The sequence below is a fragment of the Pleurodeles waltl genome, chromosome 9 (assembly GCF_031143425.1).
Source record: "Pleurodeles waltl isolate 20211129_DDA chromosome 9, aPleWal1.hap1.20221129, whole genome shotgun sequence".
NCBI lineage: Eukaryota > Metazoa > Chordata > Amphibia > Caudata > Salamandridae > Pleurodeles > Pleurodeles waltl.
The window spans coordinates 609,942,402-609,956,931 of NC_090448.1; the positions used below are offsets into that span (position 1 = coordinate 609,942,402).

Genomic DNA, 14,530 nt, shown 5'->3' on the forward strand with positions numbered 1-14,530 from the left:
AACCAGGTTCAGAGGTTAACCTCTGACCTGGTGGGAGGTAGGCGTGCCTCCCAGAAAGTCCTGGTGTGCCAGGCAATTGTCCAACCTCAGGGTGTTGACTCTGGGTTGGATGACCAGGTTCAGAGGTTAAACTCTGACCTGGTGGAGGGTCAGTGTTCCCTCCAGGAAGTCCTGGCATGCCAGGCAATTGTTCAACTTCAGGGTGGTGACTCTGAGTTGAATGGTCAGGTGCAGAGGTTAAACTCTGACCTGGTGGGGGGTAGGCCTCCCAGAAAGTCCTGGTTTGCCAGGCAGTGATCCAGTCTGAGGGTACAGACCCTGGGCTGGAAGACCAGGTTCAGGGTGTCCCCCCGGACCTGGAGGGAGGGGCTACTGATAACAGTGCCCCTACCATGTTGTCTTCTGAGGAGGCCACTCCTAGTTGGAGGGTGCTGGGCCCCAGAAGGGAGGGCAGGGGAGGGAAGCCTCACCCCGGGCCCTAGTCCAACATGAAGGTACAGACCCCAGGTTCGAGGGCCAGTTGCAGGTTAACAGCCCTGCACTGGTGGAGGAATGGTACAGGGCGACTTCTGTAAGCACCCTGACCATGTTGGACTCTGGGGGTACCGCTCCAGGAGGGAGGGTACAGAGCCCCAGAGGGGAGGACCAGGTTCAGGCTGTCATCCCTGACCTGGTGGAAGGGAGAGTGGTTAAAGGGTGCCCAGCACCTGGGGCTACCGCCCCCCACTCTACACAGCCACAGTGGTTGAGGAGCTTTGAGAGGCCTGGAGCCTGGCTCTCATCCCTGGCAGCTGTCAGTAATCACTGTGGCTTGCTGTCCGGGTGGACAGAGTTATCCCTGGGGAGGGGACAAGTGTCACAACCCGGGGGTAGAGTGGGCAACACCACTGTGTTGGTCATGGTGGTACTATCCTGCTCCTGGGATACATCTGTGAGTAAAGTAAGGTTAGGTGCTGCACAGATGGGATCCGCAGGTAAGGAGAAAGGTTCCCCATGGGTTGGCTTAGTGGGCCCTGAGAGTATGGACAGAGAGATCCAATTGGAGTCAGGAAGGCGAAGAACTGGAGCATGCCCCTGCTGTTGTGGGCCTTGGTCCTTGTTCTGTCGCCTCAAACAGGGAAGTACATCAGGATAGTGATTGTTCTCCCCTGGCTTTAGGCTGGTAGGGGGTCATGTTGGACCTGGCTTTTTGACAGTGACATCCCCAAACTTTTTGCCTCCTTCCTCCTATTTTTTCTGACCTGTTGTTGTTGGCTTTTGACCTCTGGGCACTTTTCCGCTGCTAACCAGTGCTAAAGTGCATATGCTCTCTGTGTAAATTGTACTACTGATTGGTTTATCCATGATTGACTATTTAATTTACTTGTAAGTCCCTGGTAGAGTGCACTACATGTGCCTAGGGCAGGTAGATTAAATGCTACTAGTGGGCCTGCAGCACTGGTTGTGCCACCCACCTCAGTAGCCCCTTAACCCTGGCTCAGTCCTGCCATTGCAAGGCCTGTGTGTGCCGTTTCTCTGCCACTTCGACTTGGCATTTAAAAGTACTTGCCAAGCCTAGAACTCCCCTTTTTCTACATATAAGTCATCCCTAATGTGTGCCCTAGGTAACCCCTAGAGCAGGGTGCTGTGTAGGTAAAAGGCAGGACATGTACCTGTGTAGTTATATGTCCTGGTAGTGTAAAACTCCTAAATTCGTTTTTACACTACTGTGAGGCCTGCTCCCTTCATAGGCTAACATTGGGGCTGCCCTCATACACTGTTGAAGTGGCAGCTGCTGATCTGAAAGGAGCAGGAAGGTCATATTTAGTATGGCCAGAATGGTAATATAAAGTCCTGCTGACTGGTGAAGTCGGATTTAATATTACTATTCTAGAAATGCCACTGTTAGAAAGTGAGCATTTCTTTGCACTAAAACTTTGTTGTGCCCTTCAATCCACGTCTGGCTAGGTTTAGTTGACAGCTCCTTGTGCATTCACTCAGACACACCCCAAACACAGGGTACTCAGCCTCACTTGCATACATCTGCATTTTGAATGGGTCTTCCTGGTCTGGGAGGGTGGAGGGCCTGCCCTCACACAAAGGACTGCCACACCCCCTACTGGGACTCTGGCAGACAGGATTGAACTGAAAGGGGGCTTGGTGCATTTCTTAGACACTCTTTGAAGTCACCCCCACTTCAAAGCCACAACTTAGTATAAAACAGGGCCTCTGCCCTACCTCATCAGACACTTGCTGGAGAAGAAACCTGAACCAGAAACTACATCCTGCCAAGAAGAACTGCCTGGCTGCTCAAAGGACTCACCTGTCTGCTTTTCTACAAAGGACTGCTGCCTTGCTGTTGGCCTGCTGCCTTGCTGAACTCTTGTCTGGCTGTAAAAGTGCTCTCCAAGGGCTTGGATAGAGCTTGCCTCCTGTTCCCTGAAGTCTCAGGACCAAAAAGACTTCTCTCTTCCTCTTGGACGCTCCGTGCGCCGAACTTTTCGACGCACAGCTTGTTCCGCGGCAAGAAAAACGCCGCACTCCTACGCTGATCAACGCGACGCCTTCGGGACGATCGAAACTTTGACGCACGGCCTCGCAAGGACAACACCGCCCGACTTCCAAGGAGAAATCGACGCAACGCCTGCTGTGAGATCAAAACTTTGACGCACGGCCTTGCAAGGACAACGCCGCCCGACCTCTAGAGGAGAAATCGACGCGACGCCTGCCGTGAGATCGAAACTTTGACGCACGGCCTCGCATGGACAACGCAGCCCGACCTCTGGAGAAGAAATCAATGCGACGCCTGCCGTGAGATCGTAATTTCGACGCGCAGCCCCGCAGAACGACGCGCAGCCGGAAAACAAGCTGGAAAATCCACGCACAGACCCGGGACATCTGGTAATCCCTGCGACCCACAGAAAGAGACTGTCCGCGCGCCAGAAAACGACGCACGACTTCCCCGCGTGGAAAATAACGACGCAAGTCCATGTGTGCTGGGGAGAAATCGACGCACACACCCTTTTTCCACGCACCTCTTCCTTTGTGGCCCTCTGAGGAGATTTTCCACCAGAAACCAGGTACTTTGTGTTTGAAAGAGACTTTGTTTACTTTCCAAAGACTTAAGACACTTTGGGGGTCATTCTGACCCCGGCGGGCGGCGGGAGCCGCCCGCCTGGAGGGAGCCGTCATATGGCCGCTCCGCGGTCGAAAGACCGCGGAGGCCATTCTGGCTTTCCCGCTGGGCTGGCGGGCGACCGCCAGAAGGCCGCCCGCCAGCCCAGCGGGAAACCCCTCCCCACGAGGAAGCCGGCTCCGAATGGAGCCGGCGGAGTGGAGGATGTGCGACGGGTGCAGTGGCACCCGTCGCGAATTCCAGTGTCTGCAAAGCAGACACTGGAATTCAAAGTGGGGCCCTCTTACGGGGGCCCCTGCAGTGCCCATGCCATTGGCATTGGCACTGCAGGGGCCCCCAGGGGCCCCACGACACCCTTCACCGCCATCCTGTTCCTGGCGGTCGGAACCGCCAGGAACAGGATGGCGGTGAGGGGGTCGGAATCCCCCATGGCGGCGCAGCAAGCTGCGCCACCATGGGGGATTCCCAGGGCAGCGGAAAACCGGCGGGAGACCGCCGGTTTTCCTGGTCTGACCGCGGCCAAACCGCTGCGGTCAGAATGCCCTGCGGGGCACCGCCAGCCTGTTGGCGGTGCTCCTGCATCCCCGGCCCCGGCGGTCCTTGACCGCCGGGGTCGGAATGACCCCCTTTATATCACTTTTCAGTGATATCTTTACAAATTCATATTGCAACTTTGATTGTTTTGACCTGAAGATACCCAGATAAATATTATATATTTTTCTAAACACTGTGTGGTATATTTTTGTAGTCTTATGCTATGGTGTTGTATGATTTATTGCACAAATGCTTTACACATTGCCTTCTAAGTTAAGCCTGACTGCTCGTGCCAAGCTACCGGAGGGTGAGCACAGGCTGATTTTGGATTGTGTGTGACTTACCCTGACTAGAGTGAGGGTTCTTGCTTGGACAGAGGGCTACCTGACTGCCAACCAAAAACCCCATTTCTAACAGATATCATCAGTCAGTGCTGATCAGAGCCCCTCATAATTTTATATCACACTACTGCCACGACCGCCGGTCCGAACTCATAAATCTCTCACAAAGGATAGGAGTAAGTGTGAGGAGTGTGTGTCCACGTTTCCCTTTGTTGTGGAAGGAACTTCTACACCTATAAAAAAAAATCCGGGTGGGAAAAATATGGACAGGCTAATGCAAATTACTGCAATATTCTGCTGTGGACATCATTAGTGTGCATTTCCATGCCTACTCCCGAAGATGTTTGAGAATTCTCTTAAGGCTGGAAATCTGGATGAACTGTAGGAGGCCTGATCAGAGAGAGAGTACCCACAGCAAAGGCTTTGTGTCGCACTGTGAGTGGCCACACCCTAGTGGAAGTGAATAATTCATTAAAGGCAATGTGCAATAGCAAGGAATTTATGCTCCCTTATAAATATTAATCCGGTGGCGGTGAGCCATATTTTGCTTGGTGGCAGAGAGCCATATTGTGCTTGAAGTTTGCGTGATCATTGCTGTGAGTAGAGAATAAACTGTCAGAAACTGACAACCTACACTTTGCATCTATTTACTGTCAGAGTCGGACTAGGGAACCCAAAGTAGCGCTGGCGAAAATGCGCAAACCAGGCCCACTTCCTTTGTCTCCTGCCACAATCTCTCTACTTCCGTCCATCCATTTTCTCTATCTCCCTTCTCCTTCTCTGATCGAAGTCTCTCTACCTTCACTTTCCCTCTTTTACTCTCTCTCTTTGAGCCTCATCATGTCTGTGCTGTGTTGTGTGAAAGGGAGAGAGCTCCATATTTACAGACATATGGAGCATTTCTGTATGTCCTTGCGCCATCACACTGTGTGCAGCCTAGCACCAACGCAGGCACCCTTGCACCATGGTTGCAAGGGTGCCTGAGTTATAGAGAGGATTTGTTTGTGTGCAGGAAAGATACCTTTCTGCACAACAACATTTGTTAGAGGTATATTCCTTTTCCATGCTTTCAGCGTAATGCAGTACACAGGGTAAAAAGAATGAATGAGGAGAAATAAAAATATTTCTCCTTGTTACGCCTCTATTGGGTAGGTGTACCATTTTGGTGTAATCTAGATTTACAAGGGTTCGTAAATCTGGGTTTGCATTAAAATGCATGAATGGATGCATGGGGATGCCCATGCTCCACTCATGTAATTCCTGCCCAACATAAAGTAATGCAGGGAGTACCATGCACTTCATTCAGTTGTATTTTCTAAATAACACAAAGTGGCTTTGTGCGGATAGGTAAGTGCAAAAACAGGGTTTTGTGTCTGGTCTGACTACAAAAGTGACACAACCCTAATGCAAATCAAAGTAAATCTGAGCCTCAATGCTTAGCAGTCATATGATCATTTACAAATCATTTCTGCATTACACTGTGAGTCACAATAAGAGGTCAAGCTTCCCTTTGACACCACGACCTACTGCGACTCACAAGAATGTATGACTCATTTAACATTTACAATAGCAAATCACAAATTGCAATGTTCTCTCATAAATTAATTGGTCCTTTGCATTTTCAAAGCGAGCCGCACAGCTTTCTGGCTGCAATGTAGTTTTTTTTATATCAGTCCCCTAAAAGCTGATGCAAAACTGTGAAGTTAGTCACAATGGGCAATTTGAGTGTTTTATGGCGATATTTAGCTCTTTATTATTGTGCAGGTTTATAACAATGTTCTTATCACAATTGCATTGTTCAGTGTGTTGCAAAAACCAGAAAGCCAAAGATTATCGTCGCAGAAAGGGTTTCATCCAGTAAACATGTTTTTTGTCCATTTTTCTAAAACTGCAGTTTTCTTTGACGTCTTACTGCATCCTCCCACATCCCTGTTTGTGATTTAGGATACACTAATTAGGCTGGAAATAGATTACAAGCAAAGCAGGCACGGTCATGTTTTGTCTCGAGTGGGCGTAATTTGGCATTTTGTAACACAACACAACATTAGTGTTAGTATAAGCAGCTAAACGTGTGTGGTTCTGCAGGTGCATAAAACTGTAGCATCTGATAGCCGTGTTAAGTACTGAATCCTCCCCCCACAAATGTGTGTGTGAACTGTGCTTTCTACAGCGAGTGCAACTGTGACTTTCATTGGATCACTGGCAGAATATCAGAGCGAACAGAATATTGTGTTAAAAATTATTCAGGACCAAACTATTGAGAAGGTAAGCACAAACAGGTAAGTATAAATTTACTATTCTTAACTCAACATCAATGTACTTTGAAGATAAATATATATCGTCAGGTACATATATGTGGCGTTATATATAGTTAAGTGTAGGGAAATGCCTCCCTTGGCATGGTTACCCCCTAACTTTTTGCCTTTTGTTCATGCTAGTTATGATTGAACGTGTTCTGGGATCCTGTTAACCAGGCCCCAGCACCAGTGTTCTTTCCCTAAACTGTACCTTTGTTCTCACAACTGGCACAGCCCTGGCACACAGATTAGCCCCTTGTAACTGGTACCCCTGGTACAACGGGCTCTGTGGGCAGGGAAGGTATCTAAGGGCTGCAGCATGTATTATGCCACCCTGGGGACCCCTCAATCAGCACATGCACACTGCCTCACAGCTTGTGAATGCTGGTGTGGAGAAAATGACTAAGTCAAAATGGTACTCCCCTCAGGGTGCCATGCCCACATCCCACTGCCTGTGACATAGGTAAGTCACCCCTCTAGCAGGCCTTACAGCCCTAAGGCAGGGCGCACTATACCACAGGTGAGGGCATAGTTGCATGAGCACTATGCCCCTACAGTGTCTAAGCCAACAGTTAGACTTTGTAAGTGTAGGGTAGCCATAAAGGGTATATGGTCTGGGAGTCTGTCAATTACAAACTTGCCAGCTCCGTAATGGCTACACTGAAATCTGGAAAGTTTGGTATCAAACTTCTCAGCACAATAAATCCACACTGATGCCAGTGTGGGATTTATTGAAAAATGCACACAGAGGGCATCTTAGAGATGCCCCCTGTATACCAGTCCAAACACCTGTGTTAGGCTGACCAGTTCCTGCTTGCCTGCCACAACCAGACAGGTTTCTGGCCACATGGGGTGAGTGCCTTTGTCACTCTGTGGCCCGGAACAAAGCCTCCACTGGGTGGAGGTGCTTCTCAACTACCCCTGCAGGAACTGTAACACCTGGCGGTGAGCTTCAAAGGCTCATGCCTGTTGTTACAGCACCCCAGGGCATCGCAGCTAGTGGAGATGCCCACTCCTCTGGACACAGCCCCCACTTTTGGCGGCAAGTCCGGAGGAGATAATGAGAAAAACAAGGAGGAGTCACCCACCAGTCACGACAGCCCCTATGGTGTCCTGAGCTGAAGTGACCCTTGCTTAAGAAATCCTCCACTTTGGTTTTGGAGGATTCCCCCAATAGGAATAGGGAGGTGCCCCCCTCCCCAGGGAGGAGGCACAAAAGGAGGGCCAGGCCAGTAGCGATTGGCTTGTGCCCCCCAAACCTAAACATACCCCTAAATTTTGTATTTAGGGGCGACCCTGAAACCAGGAAATCAGATTCCTGCAACCTGAAGAAAGAAGAAGGGCTGCTGACCTGGAAGCCCCGCATAGACAATGGAGACAACAACTGACTTTGCCCCAGCCCTACCAGCCTGTCTCCAGACTCAAAGAACCTGCACCACAATGCATCCAGTGGGACCAGCGACCTCTGAGGACTCAGAGGACTGACCTGCGCCTAAAGGACCAAGAACCTCCTGAGGACAGCGGCTCTGTCCAGAAACAACAACAGAGAAGCCAACTTGAAAGAGACTCCAACTTTCCACCAGAACAGAAGCGTGAGTCTTCACACTCTGCACCCGACTCGAGTTTGGAGAAACTAACACTGCAGAGAGGACTCCCAGGCGACTTCAGCGATGTGGACACCCTGAGTCGACCTCCCTGCACCCCCACAGTGATGCCGTTAGAGAGGATCCAGAGGCTCCCCCGACTGTGACTGCCTGGTAACAAAGGAACCCGACGCCTGGACCAAGCACTACACCCGCAACCCCCAGGACCGAGAGGAACCACCTACCAGTGCAGGAGTGACCAGCAGACGGCCCTCATCCTAGCCCAGTTGGTGGCTGGCCCGAGAAGCCAACCTGTGCCCTGTCTACATCACCAGAGTGACCCCTGGGTCCTTTCATTGTTTTATATGACAAACCCGACACCTACTTTGCACACTGAACCCGCCCGCCTGTGTGCCGTAGATGGTGTGTTTTGTGTGCTTGTGTGTGTGTCCCCCTAGTGCTCTACGAAACCCCCCTGGTCTGCTCACTGAGGACGCAGGTACTTACCTGCTAGCAGACTGGAACCAGAGCACCCCTCTTCTCAATAGGTGCCTACGTTATTGGGCCCTCGTTTGACCTCTGCACCTGACCGGTCCTGTGTTGCTGGTGCTGTGGCTTTGGGGTTGCCTTGAACCCCCAACGGTGGGCTGCTCATGCCCGGGAGACTGAACATGTAAGTGCTTTACTTACCTGAGAAACTAACCAACACTTACCTCCCCCAGGAACTGTGAATTTTTGCAGTGTCCACTTTTAAAACAGCCTATTGCCATTTTAACCAAAACTGTGTGTACTACTGTTTGAAATCAAACTTCTATACTTACCTGTGTGAAGTACCTTACAATTTATGTACTTACCTAAAATTTGAATCTTGTGGTTCTAAAAGAAATTAAGAAAATAATATTTTTCTATAGAAAAACCTATTGGCCTGGAGTTAAGTCTTTGAGTGTGTGTTCTCATTTATTGCCTGTGTGTGTACAACAAAAGCTTAACACTACCCTCTGATAAGCCTACTGCTCGACGACACTACCACAAAATAGAGCACTAGTATTATCTAATTTTGCCACTCTCAACCTCTAAGGAGAACCCTTGGACTCTGTGCACACTATCTCTCACTTTGAGATAGTATATACAGAGCCAACTTCCTACATAAATCTTTGGTTACTTATAGAAACTTACCTTCACAATATTTTTCACCTCAATATTCTTAACACAATATTTTTGCCAGACTATATTTTTTAACCAATATCTGAAGCATATCTGTCTCATAAATACATCACAAGCAACTAATGTGTGGTTAGTTTTCAAAATTATCTCTTTTAAGGGTGCTCTTCCAGCCCCAATTCATTGGTGTCAAGCTGTAAAAGGATGGAATTTGAAACACAGCTTAATTGTTCATGTAAGACTTGTTTCTGGAATAGATTTGTGGAAGATTTCTCTTGCAGTAATGGTAAAGCATATGGGTATCTACGTCCCTGTAAAACTCAAATGTAGTTAATAACAAATAAAGGAAACCAAATACTCTAGCTTACCCTTGTCTCTAATGTTTGTAGCTATGGAGAAATCAAGGCTCAACTAAATATTTGGTGCCAGAGCATGCCGAAAACAACAAATATAATACAAAATGGGTATTAGATAAACAATCATTACTCCACTCAGAAGCAATCTATAGAGTTTAGGACCCTTAAAGTGAATGCTTTTCGCAGATGCCTGACATTGTTTATAGCAATGTGTAAAATGGCCGTATATTTTTATTGTAACTGTTAATCCATAAGAAAAGTTGCTCTACCTTTTTTTTAGTGAAGGCCAGTCCACCAGAGAACTTTCCCTCAAATTTAACCCTTCCTTAGATGTAAAAGGAATTTTCAATCAATTCCACATTAGGTCTAATCCCTGTTCGCTTGTGAAACATGACCTTGAACCCAGACTTAAGTGGTCTGGTGTGGATAGCTGTTCTTGTAAAAGGAGACTTCTCTTATTCCACAGCTAGGAACGGCCCAGAAGAGGTGGACGAGCCAGAAGATTTACAAGGAGAGATGAGCCAGAGCTCAGCCTAGGGTCTGGCTTGGATTTTAGAGCCTGTACACGAGCTGTGTCTTGAAAATGTATGCTAAGTAAATCATACAGTAAACATCACATAAAATATGATAAAGATGCTTCAAACTTCAAGAAAATGCATTTCTTTAACATGTGAAGCTTTGGTATTATTAATCACATTGCAGCACTGAACTAAGAAGTATTTATTGAAAGCAATAGGTTTTAAACATGCACCATTAGTGCTCTAAGAGTCAAGACAATTGTCATGTAAACACTGAGGGCCCGATTCATAAAGAACCTCAACGCTTGCGACAGAGTCTCCGCAGTCATGGTGGGATCTTCACACTGCAGTTTTTCATTTCTGAGATCCCACCATGATTGTGGATCCTCCACCATGAGCACAGAGGCTCTTTGTGAATCGGGCCCTGCACATGACCCAGATTATTATACTTTTTGTTTGTAAAGCAGGTCATTTAATTATTTATTTTTTCATATAAATGTTTTCAGTATAATCAATGTAAAGTAACAGAATTATAATATAACTGTACTATAGGATGACTGAAAGGGAGTAACACTTCAATTAAAAAGACACAACCCCTCTTACAATATGACAAAAGTTATATTTACATGACAAATCAAAAGAGTATAAGAACATAAAGGTGAAAATGGTGTCCGAAATAACACAGAATCCACAAACAAAAATACAATTAAATCCCAGATTGCGATCATTCAATGTATTACAAAATCAGGTTTCCCAAAGTTTAGACAAAGTGACCTAAAAAAAACAATTATCTATATATGTACCTCAATTAATACCAAGGGTTACAATATTAGGTTCACTCAAGTACAGTCAACGCCATCCCATGGGAGATGAGAATACTCCTCTCAGGAACAACAATTAAACACAAGATATGGGGATTAAAATTGAATTAATCAAATACAGGAAAGAATAAAGAACCCGTACGCTTGGAGCGGTAAAGAACACCCACCTGACCAAAAGAAACCAAAACCCATGTGAAAGTACCAATGGTGTATAATCAAATATGTACTCACAATGGGGACTTGGCTCTGTGTATAGCTCCAAAACAATAGATCAGTAATGACAAAGGCCACAAATCAGAATTAGAGAGAGAATAAGAATAAATTAGAGAAGGCGGTTTACCCCTGAGTGAATGTCCTCAAGGTAGGTATGCAGTTCTCTTCAATGAGGCAAGAATCTCCTGATAAAGTGACCATATAGTCAAACATTAATGGTCACCAACCACGGAGGGAAGTCTTGAAAGTGAATACACAATTTAAGTTGTAAAGGTGGCTTAGCTATCGAATATAATGGTGTACCAAATGTGGGCATCTAGATAAGCACAAAAATTAATTTGGACCTAGGCCAAAGATGGGAAGTATAAAATGATTAATCTTGTAGTTTGTCAATGAATTAAGGGCAAGGACAATCTTCATTTATAGGACAGCACCGCGATTTTTCTTTCACCAGTGAGTTAATTTCTTGGTTGCTCAGAAGGTCCAGTAAGGAGATAGTTACTGTGGCTTCTTCAGAGGTGATTGGAGATTGGGGCACCGCTTCATGGTAGGCTGTTGGTTAGATCTAAGCCTATACTGGCTAAATTGTTAAGCAGCTCTACTACACTGCTATACCTTCTTCTCAGATGAAGTAATATTTGTAGCTTATTAAGGGGCATGCTAAATAGGACACAGAGTTTTGTACCACTTGGATGCAGTGCTTGGATATGAATGACATTTCTTTAGATCCTTCCATTTCTGTTAGCACATTAACAGTAGACTTAAGTGATTAAATTTAAACTTTTATTGGGTGCAAACTCAGATTGTGTGACTGTGGAAAACAATTACAATATACTTATTTTAACATTTCTTCTGTAGCCCATTTGTTCTAGTCTATGTATGCCTTAAAAATAAGCACAAAATGGGGAAACGTATAAGGATTAGATTTACGGCTCAATTTAGAGTATATCACTCTTTATTTTGTCCGTCAAGGTGACAGAGGCCAATACATACACCACCCTTGTGGACTGAAGATTGCTATATTTAGAGATCATTGCTGGTCCAGTGGTGAACTTCATGCTTTCAGAAGAACTGAGGTCACAATGGTTCCCCTTTAAGGTAGTAAAACCTGTAATCTTTTTCACAATAACTCCCAAAATGGATGTTTCTTGTTGCAAAACAAAATAACTAATGACCCCCACGGCCCAGAGTGTGGAGGTCTTTTTCTTTTGTTCTCTTCGAGACAGGAGAAATACATCATATGTCTGCTCTAAAGAGGGAGGGTGGTTTGATGTCCTTACTCCATTGGCTCCTACTCCATCGGTTCTAAGGGAAAATTTATTTTCTATGGAAAAACCCAAAATCTGCCCCATAATCATTTATCTCCCTTAAGGGAAATGTGTTTGCAAAGGTATCACCCTTTCAACAAGGCTAAGCAGAATATGCTTTGTTGGTGAAATGACATTAAAGCATAAGGGCTAAGCTTGCATTTGATGGGGAAAGCTTAGCTCTTTTTCATCCATTGTTATCTAAGACTGAAGTGTTTGGACATAGCTTCAGTCTTTTATGTGTAATAAACACCTCAGACAAACATGTATTGGAATCTGTAAAAACTTCTAAAACATTTTTATACATTTATTTATGTTTTATGAATGAAGCACTTTGAATTTTAAAGGTTTTTAAAAATAAAATTACCTGGCAAAGCGTCATGGAGTAGTACGGGCCTTGAGAGGGACATTATGCCCTTCCCAACCCTCAACACTGGTAATAAACATGATGTTACTTGATGTGGGTCTGCATACATGTTGTTTGACATGCTGTTGTTGATCCTGTTAGTTACAAAATTCATATTTAGGCAAAACCAAGATTCAAAGTGTTACATATGTGAAATTATATATAATTAAAATTGAAGAGGCCTTCTCACTATTAGCAGAATGTGTTTCCTTTCAAAAGTCATGCTAACATACAGACTGTGAGGAGGTAAATATTATTCTCTCATGTCAAGGTCCCTGTTGTCTGGTAATAACATTGTAGGAGGCTGGCATAAGGGGGCACCAGTATGCCAATTGTGGGTGAAATACTGGGTCACCAGTATGCAACAACCAAATTTAGAGGAGAGAGAGAGCATAATCACCGAGGCCCTGGTTAGCAGGATCCCAGTGACTACAGTCAAGCACACTGACATCAGGCAGAAAATGGGGGTAACCATGGCAAAAAGAGGGTACTTTCCTACAAACAATACATTTGCATTTTGAACTGGATTAATAAATGTGTAAATGTGTATTTATTGGTATACTTGTTATAGTTAATCTAGTATTTGGCTACTTGTTTGTGTGTGGGTACTGGTGTTTATTAGAAGTTTTCAACTACACAATATGTTATATAGCACAGGCCAAAGGGATAATGACATGATTCTTGATTGGGCATCAAAGCTTTTTGAACAGGCCTATGTACCACTTTAAATATTTCAACAAGGTTAAACAGCACAATCATGCTTGTTAATCTTTCTTAAAGTCATATATTTTTTATAATCGGTTAGCACATGTGCTTACAGAGCCAACAACATTCTATTAAGGCAGTGGCTTTCAAACTAGTGTGTGGGCCCCTTTAGGGGGTTCTTAATGGATCTGGGGGAGGTTATGGGGTGTTATGCAGATAGCACAGCTTTGGTTTAAGCTGAAACAAATGACCAACAATAAGGTCCTGTGTAATAGGCAATCATTAACATGTTTTGTCATTTATATCCAAGCTGGGAGTAGGTGTCAAAAGGGAAGGGGCTCCAAATACTCTCCATAATCCACAACCCACTTCTAATATTCATACTGTAGATACTTTTACAGGGATATCCAGGTAAGGCCTACCTAACCAGAATGGTATATTTGGCAATCATGAATTTGATTGCATTTTTAAAACAGTAAGAGGACTTAACTGCAATATTTAAGTACTTCTAGACATATGTAAACACCTCCAATTTAACAGAATAATTGTGAAAATTTGAGAGGGTGCAATGATAATTTGTTTTCCGACTTTGGGGGGGGGGGGCACAGCACTAAAATATTTGAAGACCACTGGGTTGAGCCACAGAAGGCAGACATCACTGAAATCAAACACAAAGGATTAGGCTCCATTACACAGTACCAAGGTCATTGTGGATGTAAAAATGGAGTTATACAATAAAAAGCATAAGCTTTTAATATTGGTCTGAGTTATTAAAAAAAGTTTACTTATTGTTTTAAATGGGTTGGAATTATATTGCTTCACTTACTTTTTAAAATAAAGTAATACAATTCTATATCTGAAATTTATTTTGGAAGTCATTTTCAAATTTTAAATGTTACATGTCTAAAACTGTGGTAGGGAAAAGCTTTAATGGCCAAACGTTAAACAGTTGGGTGATGTTTAAAGTTTCTGGCTTCTATTTTAATTTTTTTCTGAATTTCGAAATGTTTGCATCCACTGGATAGTGGTATGTCTGTTTCTATATGGAAAATTAAAAAACTTTTTGACAACTCAGAGTAAATCAGTTAATTTCTACCACTTTGTTAACATTAATTAGATGGGTTTGTTTCTAATATTTGTAATGCGCTACATACAGTGTAGAAAATTAGGCTT

The 14,530-nt window shown here is 44.8% G+C and overlaps 1 protein-coding gene across 6 annotated transcripts in view; it reads left to right on the forward strand.

The window, feature by feature from the left end:
- The window catches only part of LOC138259714 (leucine-rich repeat and fibronectin type III domain-containing protein 1-like protein), a 3,031,897-nt gene that overhangs the window by 396,243 nt on the left and 2,621,124 nt on the right, over nucleotides 1-14,530 (forward strand). Inside the window, exon 1 of one of the 6 annotated variants that reach the window (XM_069207610.1) lies at nucleotides 11,912-12,037. The exons of the other annotated variants lie outside the window; for them this stretch is intronic. The gene's annotated coding sequence lies outside the window, so the exon portion shown is untranslated. Of the gene's footprint in view, nucleotides 1-11,911; nucleotides 12,038-14,530 lie in introns of those variants that run through there. 6 annotated transcript variants of the gene reach the window in all.